The 11814-nt window shown below is 40.9% G+C and overlaps 1 long non-coding RNA gene across 1 annotated transcript; it reads left to right on the forward strand.

The window, feature by feature from the left end:
* The first annotated feature begins 1320 nt into the window (after positions 1 to 1320).
* LOC148050267 (uncharacterized) lies at positions 1321 to 9645 on the forward strand. Its single transcript, XR_015701597.1, has 3 exons — positions 1321 to 1371; positions 4169 to 4273; positions 8530 to 9645. It is a non-coding gene; the product is annotated as an uncharacterized LOC148050267 (long non-coding RNA).
* The last annotated feature ends 2169 nt before the right edge of the window (positions 9646 to 11814 follow it).

An 11814-nucleotide genomic window follows, 5' to 3' on the forward strand; every position in this document is an offset into this window, starting at 1 on the left:
CCAGGTGCTCTGGCACTACCCCCTGCTACAGGTTACATATGGAGGCAGACGAGCTCGCTTCACGAATGCTCTGATTTACTCCAGGAGCATTTATGGGAAGCTGCATGTATGCCACACTCAGAAGCACAGCTTGGCATTTGGTGTCCAAAAAGGCAGACCTAGATGCACTAGCTATGGTTATTAGAGAACGATCAAAATAAAAAACCCTTACCTTGTTAGTACAGCAAAATAATAAAAAAAAGAGCTAAAATAAAAACCAATAAAGTAAATTAGCTAATATGTAGTGCTTACAGTGGTGAAAGGGAAGAAGGTTTGCTCTCCTTTAATTTCCTGTTAGTTTTCAGATTTAGGCTGTGTGATTCACTGCAAAATACCCACTTGCTGTAAGAAATTTAAGAAATGAGAAAATATCATAAGGGAAAAAATTCTGCTTAATCTCTGTTGGATGGCCCAGTGTTGTTGTCAAAGTTGGTGATGACAAAGGTGTGAACAGTATTGGAAATGGAAACAGGTCTTTGTTGCAGCAAAGAGTGGGTTACCTAGATGAACTTCTGGAGAACTTATTTGCAATATTTGGACCATAATCAAACCCCACTGAAGTTAATGAGAGCTTTAGCTTTGAATGGACCTTGACTCAGTCTCTTCAGAATAAAATCCCAGGATTGTGCTTTTTTACTGCTCAAGTATTAGTGCTCAGAACAACAGATACACTTTATTACAAACATATTTTATGTTTCTGGCCTAGATACATCAGTGATGAGAAAAGCCAGAATTTTCCACCTGAACACTCTCCCTTGGCTGCCACCAGCGTATGGTGCAATCCACATAGACGCTTCAATACCAATCCCATTCATCTGGAGCAACAGCAGATGCATCAGCAATTAGAGATACCTTAGCCAAGCACTGAACTTCAGAGTCCTTCATTTTACATCAGCTCATCCCAGGAACACTTGGATATTATACTGAGAAGCAGAGAAAGTTTTGTCCAAAAAAAACTGTATTTGGTGAAGTGGACCATGACCCAGATTACATGAGTATTGCTAGGACCTGAGATCAGTTCGGGGTTTTCTTTCATTTCTACCAAAACTTTCTGAAAAAAAAAGTCAGCTGTAGCCAGTTATGAGAGCCAATATACAGAAAGAGAAATTTAGACCTCTGCAGTTAAACTTCTAAGCAATGTTATAAACCATGGACTAAAGGCTCTTCTAGGGGAAATGGCAGGCACCTTAAAGTTCAGGTGCAACCGTTGGGAGACACACACACCTGCACAGGCAGCATAAAAGGAGCAGAGGCTTAACAAGAAGTTTTCAGCCTAAGCACGTTGCCTAAGTTTAACCTAGTTCAGATCAGCTGGTAGCAATTGTTTCTAAGGTAAGGAGAATTTTGTCTCTCTTTCAAGCACTGCATGATTGTTTTGTAGATTTTTTTAGTTCATCTGTGGTAAAGTGGGGGACTTGTAATGAAAAATTCATTAAATTAGTTACTCTTGTTCTGGTTTTGAATCACTTGGAAAGAGATGTTGACTTTGATTGATTTGTTTGTGGCTTGAAGTGGTGCTATGCTCTCTGTGCAAACATGGTTTATCCTGTAGTAGGCTTTACTACGTATCTTCACTGCATCTGCTGTCCTTGTTATTAATTATGGTTGGTGAACTCACAGTGCAAACTGTAGAGCATACTTTCTGGATGACTTGCAAGAATTTCAGTTCCATAGGTGCTTTTTAAAGCAATATATTTAATTTATAAGAAATGAAAAAAACAAATTTCAACCTAAAAATTATTTAAATAACTCATTGCAGAGCCTTGTTTTTTCTGTGCTATACTCACTCAGACGTGAGAGTTGCTCAGGTTTAGCAGAAATATTTGCAGATTTAGACCCTGATCTTGAAATGAGCCTGTTAAGTAGAGTACCATTGGGAGTAAATAGTTCCACGTCAGTGTTGGAGTCCACCTGCAAAATCCCATTAGAAGGCTGGGGCCTTAATTTTTCTGTTCATTAAAAAATAGCTACAAATCCCACAGTACTGTAGGGCACCTTTTGTCTCAATTTGATTAGAGCCTGCTTATCTTTTTTTTTTTTTTTTTTTTTTTTAGAAAATCACTGTTATTTTTAAGTTAGGAAATCAGAGACAGTGGAACCCCTGTCACTAACCCCTCTTTTAAAAATTTCATCAGGAAATTGTTTTTTCTACCCAAACATTAAGAAATATTAAAGTAAAGTGAAAACTGTGGGGGTTATTTTAAATTATTGTTTACATTTTGGAGGTTTTTTTCTTAAAAGACTATCAATATTTTCAGTAAAACTCGATTTCTGTCAAACACTTCCATTCTGTTTCAAAAATACACTCTTTTCCATACCAGAAATGACTGATAAAATGTTTCAGTTGCTAGTTTTCTTTTAGTATATAAATAAATACTAGGAAAGGATGTAATTTCCTTGTAAAAGTAATGAAAGAGACTTTGTGTCACTTCGTACAAAGAGGAAACAATACAGCAGGAGCAAATATTTAATATATTGAGTAACAATGAGTTGGCATGCAGTTATCTGGTGTATAACAAGAAGGCGTTTGTAATTCACTCATCCCACTTAATCTTTCTTTCCTCACCTGCTGCAGTTCCACACCAGCCTCATACAAACAGCAAATCACCCTATTTCTCTTAACCAGCTGCTATCCTTTTATTGTTGTTTTTCATGTGTTTATTTTTCCTGTTACTTTATTGGTGCATGGTGCCTAGAAGTCCAGCAAAGGATTTGTTGTGCTAGGATCCCACATGATATTTCTCCCCGCTTAACATGAGAAAACCGAGGCACATCTCTAATTGTGCAGCGGCGGGGAGCATCCCCGATGCACACCTCGCCAGCACTTTCAAAATCAAGCCCGGAGCCGTTCAGGCTGAGACAACGGTTTCCTTTTGAGATCACTCAGCTTCATAATGGGCATCGATAATTTCCCTCTCCAGCTTCTCCTACAAGATTAATCGGTTTAGTACCTAAGCCACTGTAAATAGCAGGTCCAAAGTATTACGCTGGAGCCCAAGGCTGGCTCTGCATTTTGCACGGGGAGAGCCTGCTTCCCACAGCCCCGTGGCAGAGCGGCACATGGGGCAGGCGGGCAGTGCCCACCACAGCGTGTGGGAGCCGGCCCGATGGCTTGCTATTGCTAGAGCTGTATTTGGAAAGCAATGGCATTGCAGCTTGCGCCGCCCTTGCCCAGCTCTGTGCCGTGCATACGCGTTTGTAGGCAGGAGTGGGAAACTGGCTGAACACTGATGTAATCATAAAAAATGTGATCTTATCACGGTATATCTTGCTGATAAGGACCTACTTTTGACTTACAAATGGTTCGGCATTGCTGGTAACACAAAAGCCAGAAATATAGCAGCCTTTCTGCACAATGGGGGTGCCATGCTTGTGGCTAATAACATTTAATGCTTAGACAAGCAGACAGCCGAGCAACGACTCTCTCCGCTCCGCATTTCCCTCCACCTCCCCTCCCCCAAACGCCTCCTGCCACTTGCTGACGCCATTTGCCTGGGACTGGAGGTGTCTGTGAGCTCTGAAAATTGGATCACAGGGATAGCTCTTTGCCGGCCCTGGTCACGCTGACGGCAAGACTCGATCGATCAATACTCTGTGTGACACTTTCAGAATTCATTGGAAATGATGTCCTTTTCGAATGACACCCACATTTTACCGAGGGCAGCTCCAACAGAAAAGCACCAAGTGTGTTTTTGCAAGATATGTTTTGTTAGTAGTAAACTTCACTTTATTTGTAAGGTTCTCTGTATTTGGGATTTCTCCATCCCTCCCTTCAACCTCCCTTTTGAAGAGGGCAGAGATTTAATCTTTAAAGGTAGCTTTGTAGCCTGACATTTAGAGTGTGAGCTGTTCCTAAGCCTGATGTTTATTATGACATATGGCCTCTTCATGTAAAAAACAGTAAGCTTTGGGGGAGAATTTAAAAAGTAGCCTGAGGCTCATAGCACACAGCTAAAAACTGATTCACAATTTTATCCAAAATATTATGACCTCTGGGTAAAACTATTGCTCCGCTATGGATTCCCATGAAACTACTTGACGCTGCTATCTCGGAGCCAGTTGCTGTGGGTGGGACTACACGGGTCATTCAAAGCAACTCTTCAGAGCCATTAATTGCTCATGTTGACAGGCAGCGAAGAAGAATGGTGCTTGCAGCTGGAGGCTTCAGATATGTAGAGAAGGCGAAATGGGGGAATCGTTGGGAATCTGTTTTGAAGGACTCACAGAGAAATAGGTAACCTTTCCATTGAATGTCAATGTTGAAAAGGAATCTTTAGCCCTTATATTTTGTGACTCCAAAGTAAATAGCTCTGGTTGCTAGAGGGGTTCAAATGCTGCTTACCTGGCATCCTTTGGGGACTGCACAGCTCAGACTTGGAGGATCCAGACTGGGTTTTAATTCTGCTCTTATCAAAACTAAAGCCAGAGGTATCCTTTGGACCTAGACTCAAACCCACCCAAAATGCACAGGAGGTTTAGCCTCGATCAACTCAGTGAGACAAAAGGGAAAAGCAATTTCCTAAAATATAATCCTGTATAATTTGAGATTTACAACATTCATTGAGCTGCACAGCATCTACAGCACGGCAAGTCTGTGACTGGTTTAGCATGTGGGTAGTCCTAAAAAGAAGTGGAAAAAAGAACAAGGCATCATTTGTGGACTCGAGACACATCTGCAGAGTACAGGTGGGGAAGCTCATGGCACAAAAGCAGTTAATGTGGGAAGATTTTTTCCAAAGATTTTTGTGTTTGTGCTCTATGTGCATGTCAGGCAGAAGAACTCACTCTGCACTTCACTGCTGTGCTGCTGTAATGCATGGGTTTCATCTAACTCTGGGGTAAAATCTTTCCTGGACTGTAACTGGTGCACCATCACCAGTCCTGCGCTGCCTCTCTGCACTACAGTGAATTTCACCAAAGTGAAAATGAACGTTGCAAGGTTCAAAAGTTGGTGATAGGGGGAAAGAGAATATCAGAGGTGGACTATGGACTTATTAATCTGTTTGTCTTGTTGCCAGGAAACATCAAAACTGTCATAAATTATTAGTTAGCAGTTTATAGGGAAGTTTTCAGTTGCTAATCCTGCCCTTGTAATAACACCTAATAGTTTCATTTACTTTATTCTTAAGGAATGTGACCTGGCAAACTGGATAACTACTATCCTGAATTATAACATGAGGCTTGAATGGGGAAAAACTAAATATAGAGATCAGAGTGACTATTGCCTGATTTTAAAAGTTAATTCCTGTAGCTCTGTATGTGGAAGTAACACAGCTTAGTGGAAAATGTGTCATCTGAGCCCTGCACAAGGCATGGCACGCTAACCTAAAACGTCTGGGCTTTTAGTGCAAGGTATGGAGGCCGATGCTTCTAGTTCTGGTCTCTGCCAAGTAAATGGAAGTTTGTCCAGGTGAGGATTTTACTTTCTCTGGACAAGCATCCCCAGGCTAGAGGCAGCATCAGACTTCCCAGTCAGAGATCATTATAGCTTGTCCCTCAATGCAGCCACAAAAGATGCGAGTTTAGCGTGTCCCCATCCCTTAGTTTAACCTTAGTAAACTTTACTTTTAGCTCCAGAAGCCTCTGATTCAACTCTTGCTGTTAGAGACCACAATAAGTGTTTGCAAAGTGGAGGCTTGTGAACTATTAGAGCTTCTTCTCAAGAAAAAAACAGTTCTGTTGTGACTGAAACTTGTGCATCTCCCTTATTTGGATGCCCTGTTTCTGGTACAAGTTTCTTACTCATTTTGCCTTAGCTGATTTCCTACCAAGTTAACTTAAAGCAATCTAAACCCCTGAAAAATAAAAGTATAAGAGTATTTTCATGTCCGAGTCTGTACTGCAAATAGGTTTCTGAATCACTGTAACTGAGACTAAAATTCTCTTTGTAGATGAATGGGTGGTATTTCCCCATGCGAACACTTGGGATTGAAGTTCTGCTGGACTCCAGTTTTGCAACATCTTGCCTAAGACTTGGTGGGAAAATGGGTAGGGTGGAGTGATTGTACTGTGGCTTCACCATTAGAGTAGGCTGTCAGAGTTGCAGGTTTAGAGTCAAACTTTTCTTTATAGAGAATTAAGAGTGATCTGTGGTATTTCTCTCTAATTGCTCAAATGGTCTGAATGCTGGTCATGGAGGCACCTGATACCCGAGCCTTTTATGAGGGGATTAATGAACATAAGTCTACAAAGGTCCCAAACGGGCTATAAAAACATGGGAGAGAGAATAAGCATCTCACAAGCATCCTGAAACCTGCAGCTCACACATAATTGTTGGGCAAGAGGCACCACAGCATTTGTGGGGAAACGAATAGGCTTTGCTACTATTCTGGCATCATTTTTTTTTACTAATTCTCATTTATGGTTTTCTCATAATGTTCTTCCACCTGAACCATTCTTAAACTGCAAACAAGTACTTATTTTGTGACAGAGTGATTTGATAATGGTGCTCATTGCTGTCTCAGGTGATCAGTTTGTGAGAAAGTTGGGTCAGATTTTGTTAGTCTTTGAGTTTTTAGTTCAGGAGTATCAATAGTAGCACAAATCAAATAGAGGAAATACAACATAGAGTAAAAGAACAGCAAGAGATTGAACTTGGGGCTATTGTACTTGGAGCCTTTTAAAAATGTCCAGGAGTCTTGGAAGAGTCTTGGTTTCTCAAGGCAAGCTGGAGCATACAGGCAGATGGGTATCACGTTGCACCTCCTCCACCCCCCAATGGCATGGTCGTCATTTCTCATACTTAAGGGTAGCATCAGGAATTTCATTCCCAACCTATATCCAGTGAAACAACAGGAAAAAAAAAAACTGACTAAACTAGTATATTCCTAAACCAGAGATGTAAGAATGCTACATTTTGTTGCCAAACTGGCTAATTTAATAAAAAATAATTAGTTTGGTGCGAGGTAGAGGTGAACTGGAACACACCACAGAGATACCATAGTGGTCCCTGCTTCTGAGCAGACTGAGAGAAATAGGTTCAAAGAAATGCCACGGATCTGCAACTCCTATTGACTTCAGCTTCTATTAAAATCAAGAACAGTTTTACTATTAGCTTAAACAGATTCAAGGCAAGGTTAGGTGTAACAAAACAGGTTCTACAAATATTTTCTTTATCATGACGGCTATATGCATTTTACATACTTTTAAATATTTAGACACTTACATGCACTAGAATCCTTAAAAGCTCCGAAGGTACACTTGGTGAAAAATACCTTAAATCTCCTGATGGTGTGTCCTGTGTAACTGACCAAAATGTTGTCAGCGAGGTGAAGCTTTTAGCCTTAAATTGCAAGGAATCTTTTAGTCCTGCTGAGGTTTAATGAGTTGGGATTCTAAGCTGATTCAGCTCTTAAACAGTCTGATCATTAGTGCTGTATCATCTGTCACCTTTGGGTGATAATTAGAAAAAGAAAGTCAATAACAATAGTACATAACACTACTTTACCAAGATTTAAACAAGTTGTAATATTGTTGAACATCTATTGATGAGTCCAAATGTGCCACAGGCTATTGAGCACAAAGAGTGCTTTGATGTGATGTTTTCCATTATTAATTTGATGTGGTGGAGTTTGTAGAAGTGAGAACATTTGTTTTCATTTTATTACACGTGGGAAGAGACTGAGATACTTTACATATTAATTTTCTTTTTTCTATTGTTTATTCCACTAAAGCTTTTGAGGAACAAGCACAGAAGAAAAAAAAAATAGGAAAATTATTGTTCTGACTCAGTTAATAACATTAGACTGCTCATTTACCATATCTCTTATTTGTTTTGATTTTTATTGATTTATTTGACCTCCAAAATACACATCCTATATGTATGTTAGCAGCCCCTAGATGACGGGGGAAAATTTAAGCTGAACTGTTTTTTCCCCAGAATAGAACAAGGTCTCAGGAACTCACCGCAGTGATACAAACAGGGGTCAGGATTCGTTATTGCATTCCTTTAGCTATCCGGATATTGGGCCTGATGTGTGTGAGATACCCCAGTAATGCAGTGGTCAGTGGTTGCTTCTTATTGACCACTTCCTCATCTGCCTGTTGGTTCTTCCTTTGGGTGATTAAACATGTTTTGTAAAGAGCACAATTATGGAAATCTCTAAAGAGTGAGCCTTTTGGAGTCCCTTTTATTGCCTTGTTTTGTCTAATTAATCCCTTAATGAAAATTCTTTCCCTTCCTCTAGTCTGTCCTTTTTATGCTTTCTGCAACCACAATATGTTAACACTTTGGTCATGGAGCTGCAAAATGCAGTTTTGCTTAGCTGATGTTTTGCAGTGATTTAAACAAGAAAGTTGTTAAGCCAAAAACAGAACAATGTACACAAAATATCTGAGCATAAGAGAAATGCCTTGGCAGATTGACTAGGTCCTTTCAAAGAAACACAACTGAGACAAGCAGTTATCATCTCATATCTGAAAATATCTGTATGCAGCACACTTGAAAGAAGGTCTAAATCTCTCAAATCTGCGTGGCATGTTTTTCCTTAGCAGGTAAATGAAGATATCTTTACTTTTCCTCCCTCCTGTTTGGAAAGGATAATATCAGTCCTGCTTTGGGACCCTGCAAAGCATCAGACGATCCCATGCAGATGTTTCGTGTGATGGAATCAACAGCTGGAATATGGGCTTCATCTTAGAAGTAAATGGCATCTAACAGCAATGTCACCAATTTAAATTCTAAGATGTGAAACTAAACTCAAAGTGTTGTTTTGAAATCTCGTCGTATTTTGGACAATAACCACCCCCATACTTCATCTCCTTTTCAGTGCTGCTTGGTACAGGAGCAACTGCAGCTAAGCAATTAAACAATAACACACAATGTCTCAGGCTAACATTAATAAAACATTAAAAACAGGAATTGTTCATATAAAATATTGAGGCACTACATGCTGCCATTCTCAGTATGAGGTTGAAGCACTTTACACGGATCAATTACTCCCCTATAAAATGTAAATAGGAGCCCAAGATGCAAATGTAAAGCCAAGTTCAGCCTGGGTTTTAAATTCTCCAAATATTTTGGGAAGTTTAAAAGAGAGGTTCCCCTTCAGTTTCATCACTACTTTAAAACAAAAGAATGCATTTTATAGGCACTGCGGAGAGGAGAAAGATGGAGTTAAAAGCTACTTGGTTCTTTCTAGTAGCCAAATGTCCAGATTTAGTGAATGAAGATCAATGAAAAGCAGGAACTTGCATCAGTAAAATATAAACCATACAGTTTGAAGCTTTGGTTATCTACAAATCTCTGTGACACTCAGCCTGTTCATGTATGCCTCTAGACACAGAAGCGAGGCAGCACAATTGTTTCCCAGCACTCAGATCTAGTGAGTCCCATTTATTATACATCGTGCTGAGACGTTTCCCAGACAAGGTATCCACTGCTAAATGTGGCTGCAAAGTCCACTTCTGAGACAAGGGGCAGAGAAAGGTGATTGGGTTCTCCTCCTGATAAGTAAACCCTACATAATCCTCAGGGTTGATAAAATTTGTCTAAAGTCCAGGATCTGGGTCAGATTATTGGTTACCTCTACAGCAGTTACACCAATAATGAATTTCGACCTCAGACTTGAAAACTTAAAATATCCTTTGAGGTATATAACTTTATTGTGACATACACATAAAAAAAATCAACTGGTCTGTGAAAATGCACAGCACACCCTTCATAAACCCAAAGCATCTCCATTTACATACAAGCCAGACTTAACCATCTCAAAATAAATGAAAACATACTTTAAAATAACGTTACTGTAAGAAGCATTAACCTGTAAAGGTACCTAGCATTAGATTATACAACATAGTAGCCTTCCTAATTATTGTAATAAATAAATAAATAAATAAATCTTTACATTTGCATATCTCAAATTGGTATACCCTGTGCCAATCAGCCATACAAAGCTGATGACCTTTCTGTTATTCTGAGATCTAAACATATGATTCAGGATTACCTTTTATACCAGCCAGACGTTTTGCAGCTGGAACGCTTAGCTGAGCGCCAAGCTTGGCTAGCTGCAGGATGAGGAGCTGCCCTGGGTGCGAGGCAGAGCGCGGAAGCGGGAGGGCGGCAGGGCTGCACGCGCCGCGCTGTGCTGACCTCCTTCCTCCCTGCCGCTTCGGCCATAGAGAACCAAGTTCACCAGCAACTGCTTTACAGCTCTGCGTTTCGCAGCCCTTTCTGCAGTGGCTAAAGCTAAGCCTGAATTTAAAACTGCTGTACCCAAGTGAAACTAGGCAAAACATCACTTATCAGCCAGAATCCTTGGAAACCTGTTGCAGGATCTGTAATGAGCTCGGCAAGTTAATTGCCTTCGCATCAGCCACCCCCTGACCCCCTTGCTGGGGTAGCACTGCAACTCGGTGCCAGGTAGCAGTGCTGTGGAGGGAGGAGCAGAGAAATGCTGTCTCAGGGGCATGCTAGTAGCTTCCCCCAGCCTGTTGGGTTTTCTTGCATGGCTGGGCATCTGATGTTTGATCCTCTGTCTGCCTACTTGGTTTGTGAACCTGTAATGTTGGCTGGCAAAGCAGCGACACCAATGTAGCATTAAGTAGCTTTCCAGATAAATGAGAGTTTATCGTATTAAGCAAATGTCTCACACATTAATTTAACATCATTAAGAGTTCTGTTTGTGTTTTTTGCTACTTAGCACTTTTCCCCTTTGAAAACCCACCAAAGGTGATGCTTAGAGCCTGTTCTGTCTCATAAACTTGCCACCCAAATGTTATCAAAGGATCAGGTGGCTCCACGCATGTGCAACACATGCTGCTGGTAGGGAGGAGAGGTTTTGACGCTGCTCGCTGAGTCTCCGTGCGGAGGGCAGAGCCCTGCGGACACGCGGGACCCCTCCGCGGCAGCGTGGCTCCAGCGGAGCACTCACCTTATTCCGTTGTTGATTTGGGATCTTGAATCATTAATTAGATCATTGATTAGTTAATGCTTGTACAGTGCTCTCTGTTTTCAGTGTTGCATAAGAAGTAGGTATCATTATCATTAGTAATAAACATTTGTTTATTGATGTTTGTATTCAAGCTATTCAAGTCACCTTCTTGTTTTTCTGTTCTGCCCTCTCCCTTCCTTAGCGCTCTGTGGGGCAGGGCTGGTCACATGTGAATTAAATGTAATTAGGCTGAAAGACTGATGATGGAACTAATTGAAATTCTATCTGCATGTTCCTACTCACACTTTACCTCACCTGGGAACTGCTCAGGCCATCCTTTTCCTCTGGGGCCAGCACAAGTGTGGGTCATAAACCAACTTTAAAAACTATCGTTTTTCTAAGTTCCATTACAAATTACTTGGCAGCTCTACTGAAGGACTGAAACAGCCTAAAAATGACTCTCAAGTCTTCCTTTTTATTCAGAACAGATACATGTCAGTATTCAATAAGCAGCAACCCAGTATCAGAGCGTTTTGTGATTTTGCAGATCTGTGTACTGCAGGAGGAACTTCTTCCCTTGTCTTGCTCCTGGTGTCCTTTTTGTTAGATATTTTTCTTTTAAAACTATGTGGATTTGCAGGTAACATTCGGAAACCATTTCTTTTGTTGTTGTTTTTGTAGTTTTCCTTGTAGTTCATTGATTTGTTCAAACCAAAATCTCAAAGCCAATCTCTGAGGCTGTCAGCCTATTTAGCTGAGGAGGAAAGTCCACCAACTTCTGTAAACAGAGATGATGGTATGTAGCCCAGCGGTCTGTTGTAACTCGGGGCCTGCCTGGCAAGGCTTTGCGCTCAGCCCCAGCTCCAGATAGCCCAGGGGGGCTGCTGACAGGACCCCTTCCCTG

Source organism: Nipponia nippon, unplaced genomic scaffold (genome assembly GCF_047370975.1).
Source record: "Nipponia nippon isolate SJK-2023a ecotype South Korea unplaced genomic scaffold, ASM4737097v1 scaffold_9, whole genome shotgun sequence".
NCBI classification, from domain to species: Eukaryota; Metazoa; Chordata; class Aves; order Pelecaniformes; family Threskiornithidae; genus Nipponia; species Nipponia nippon.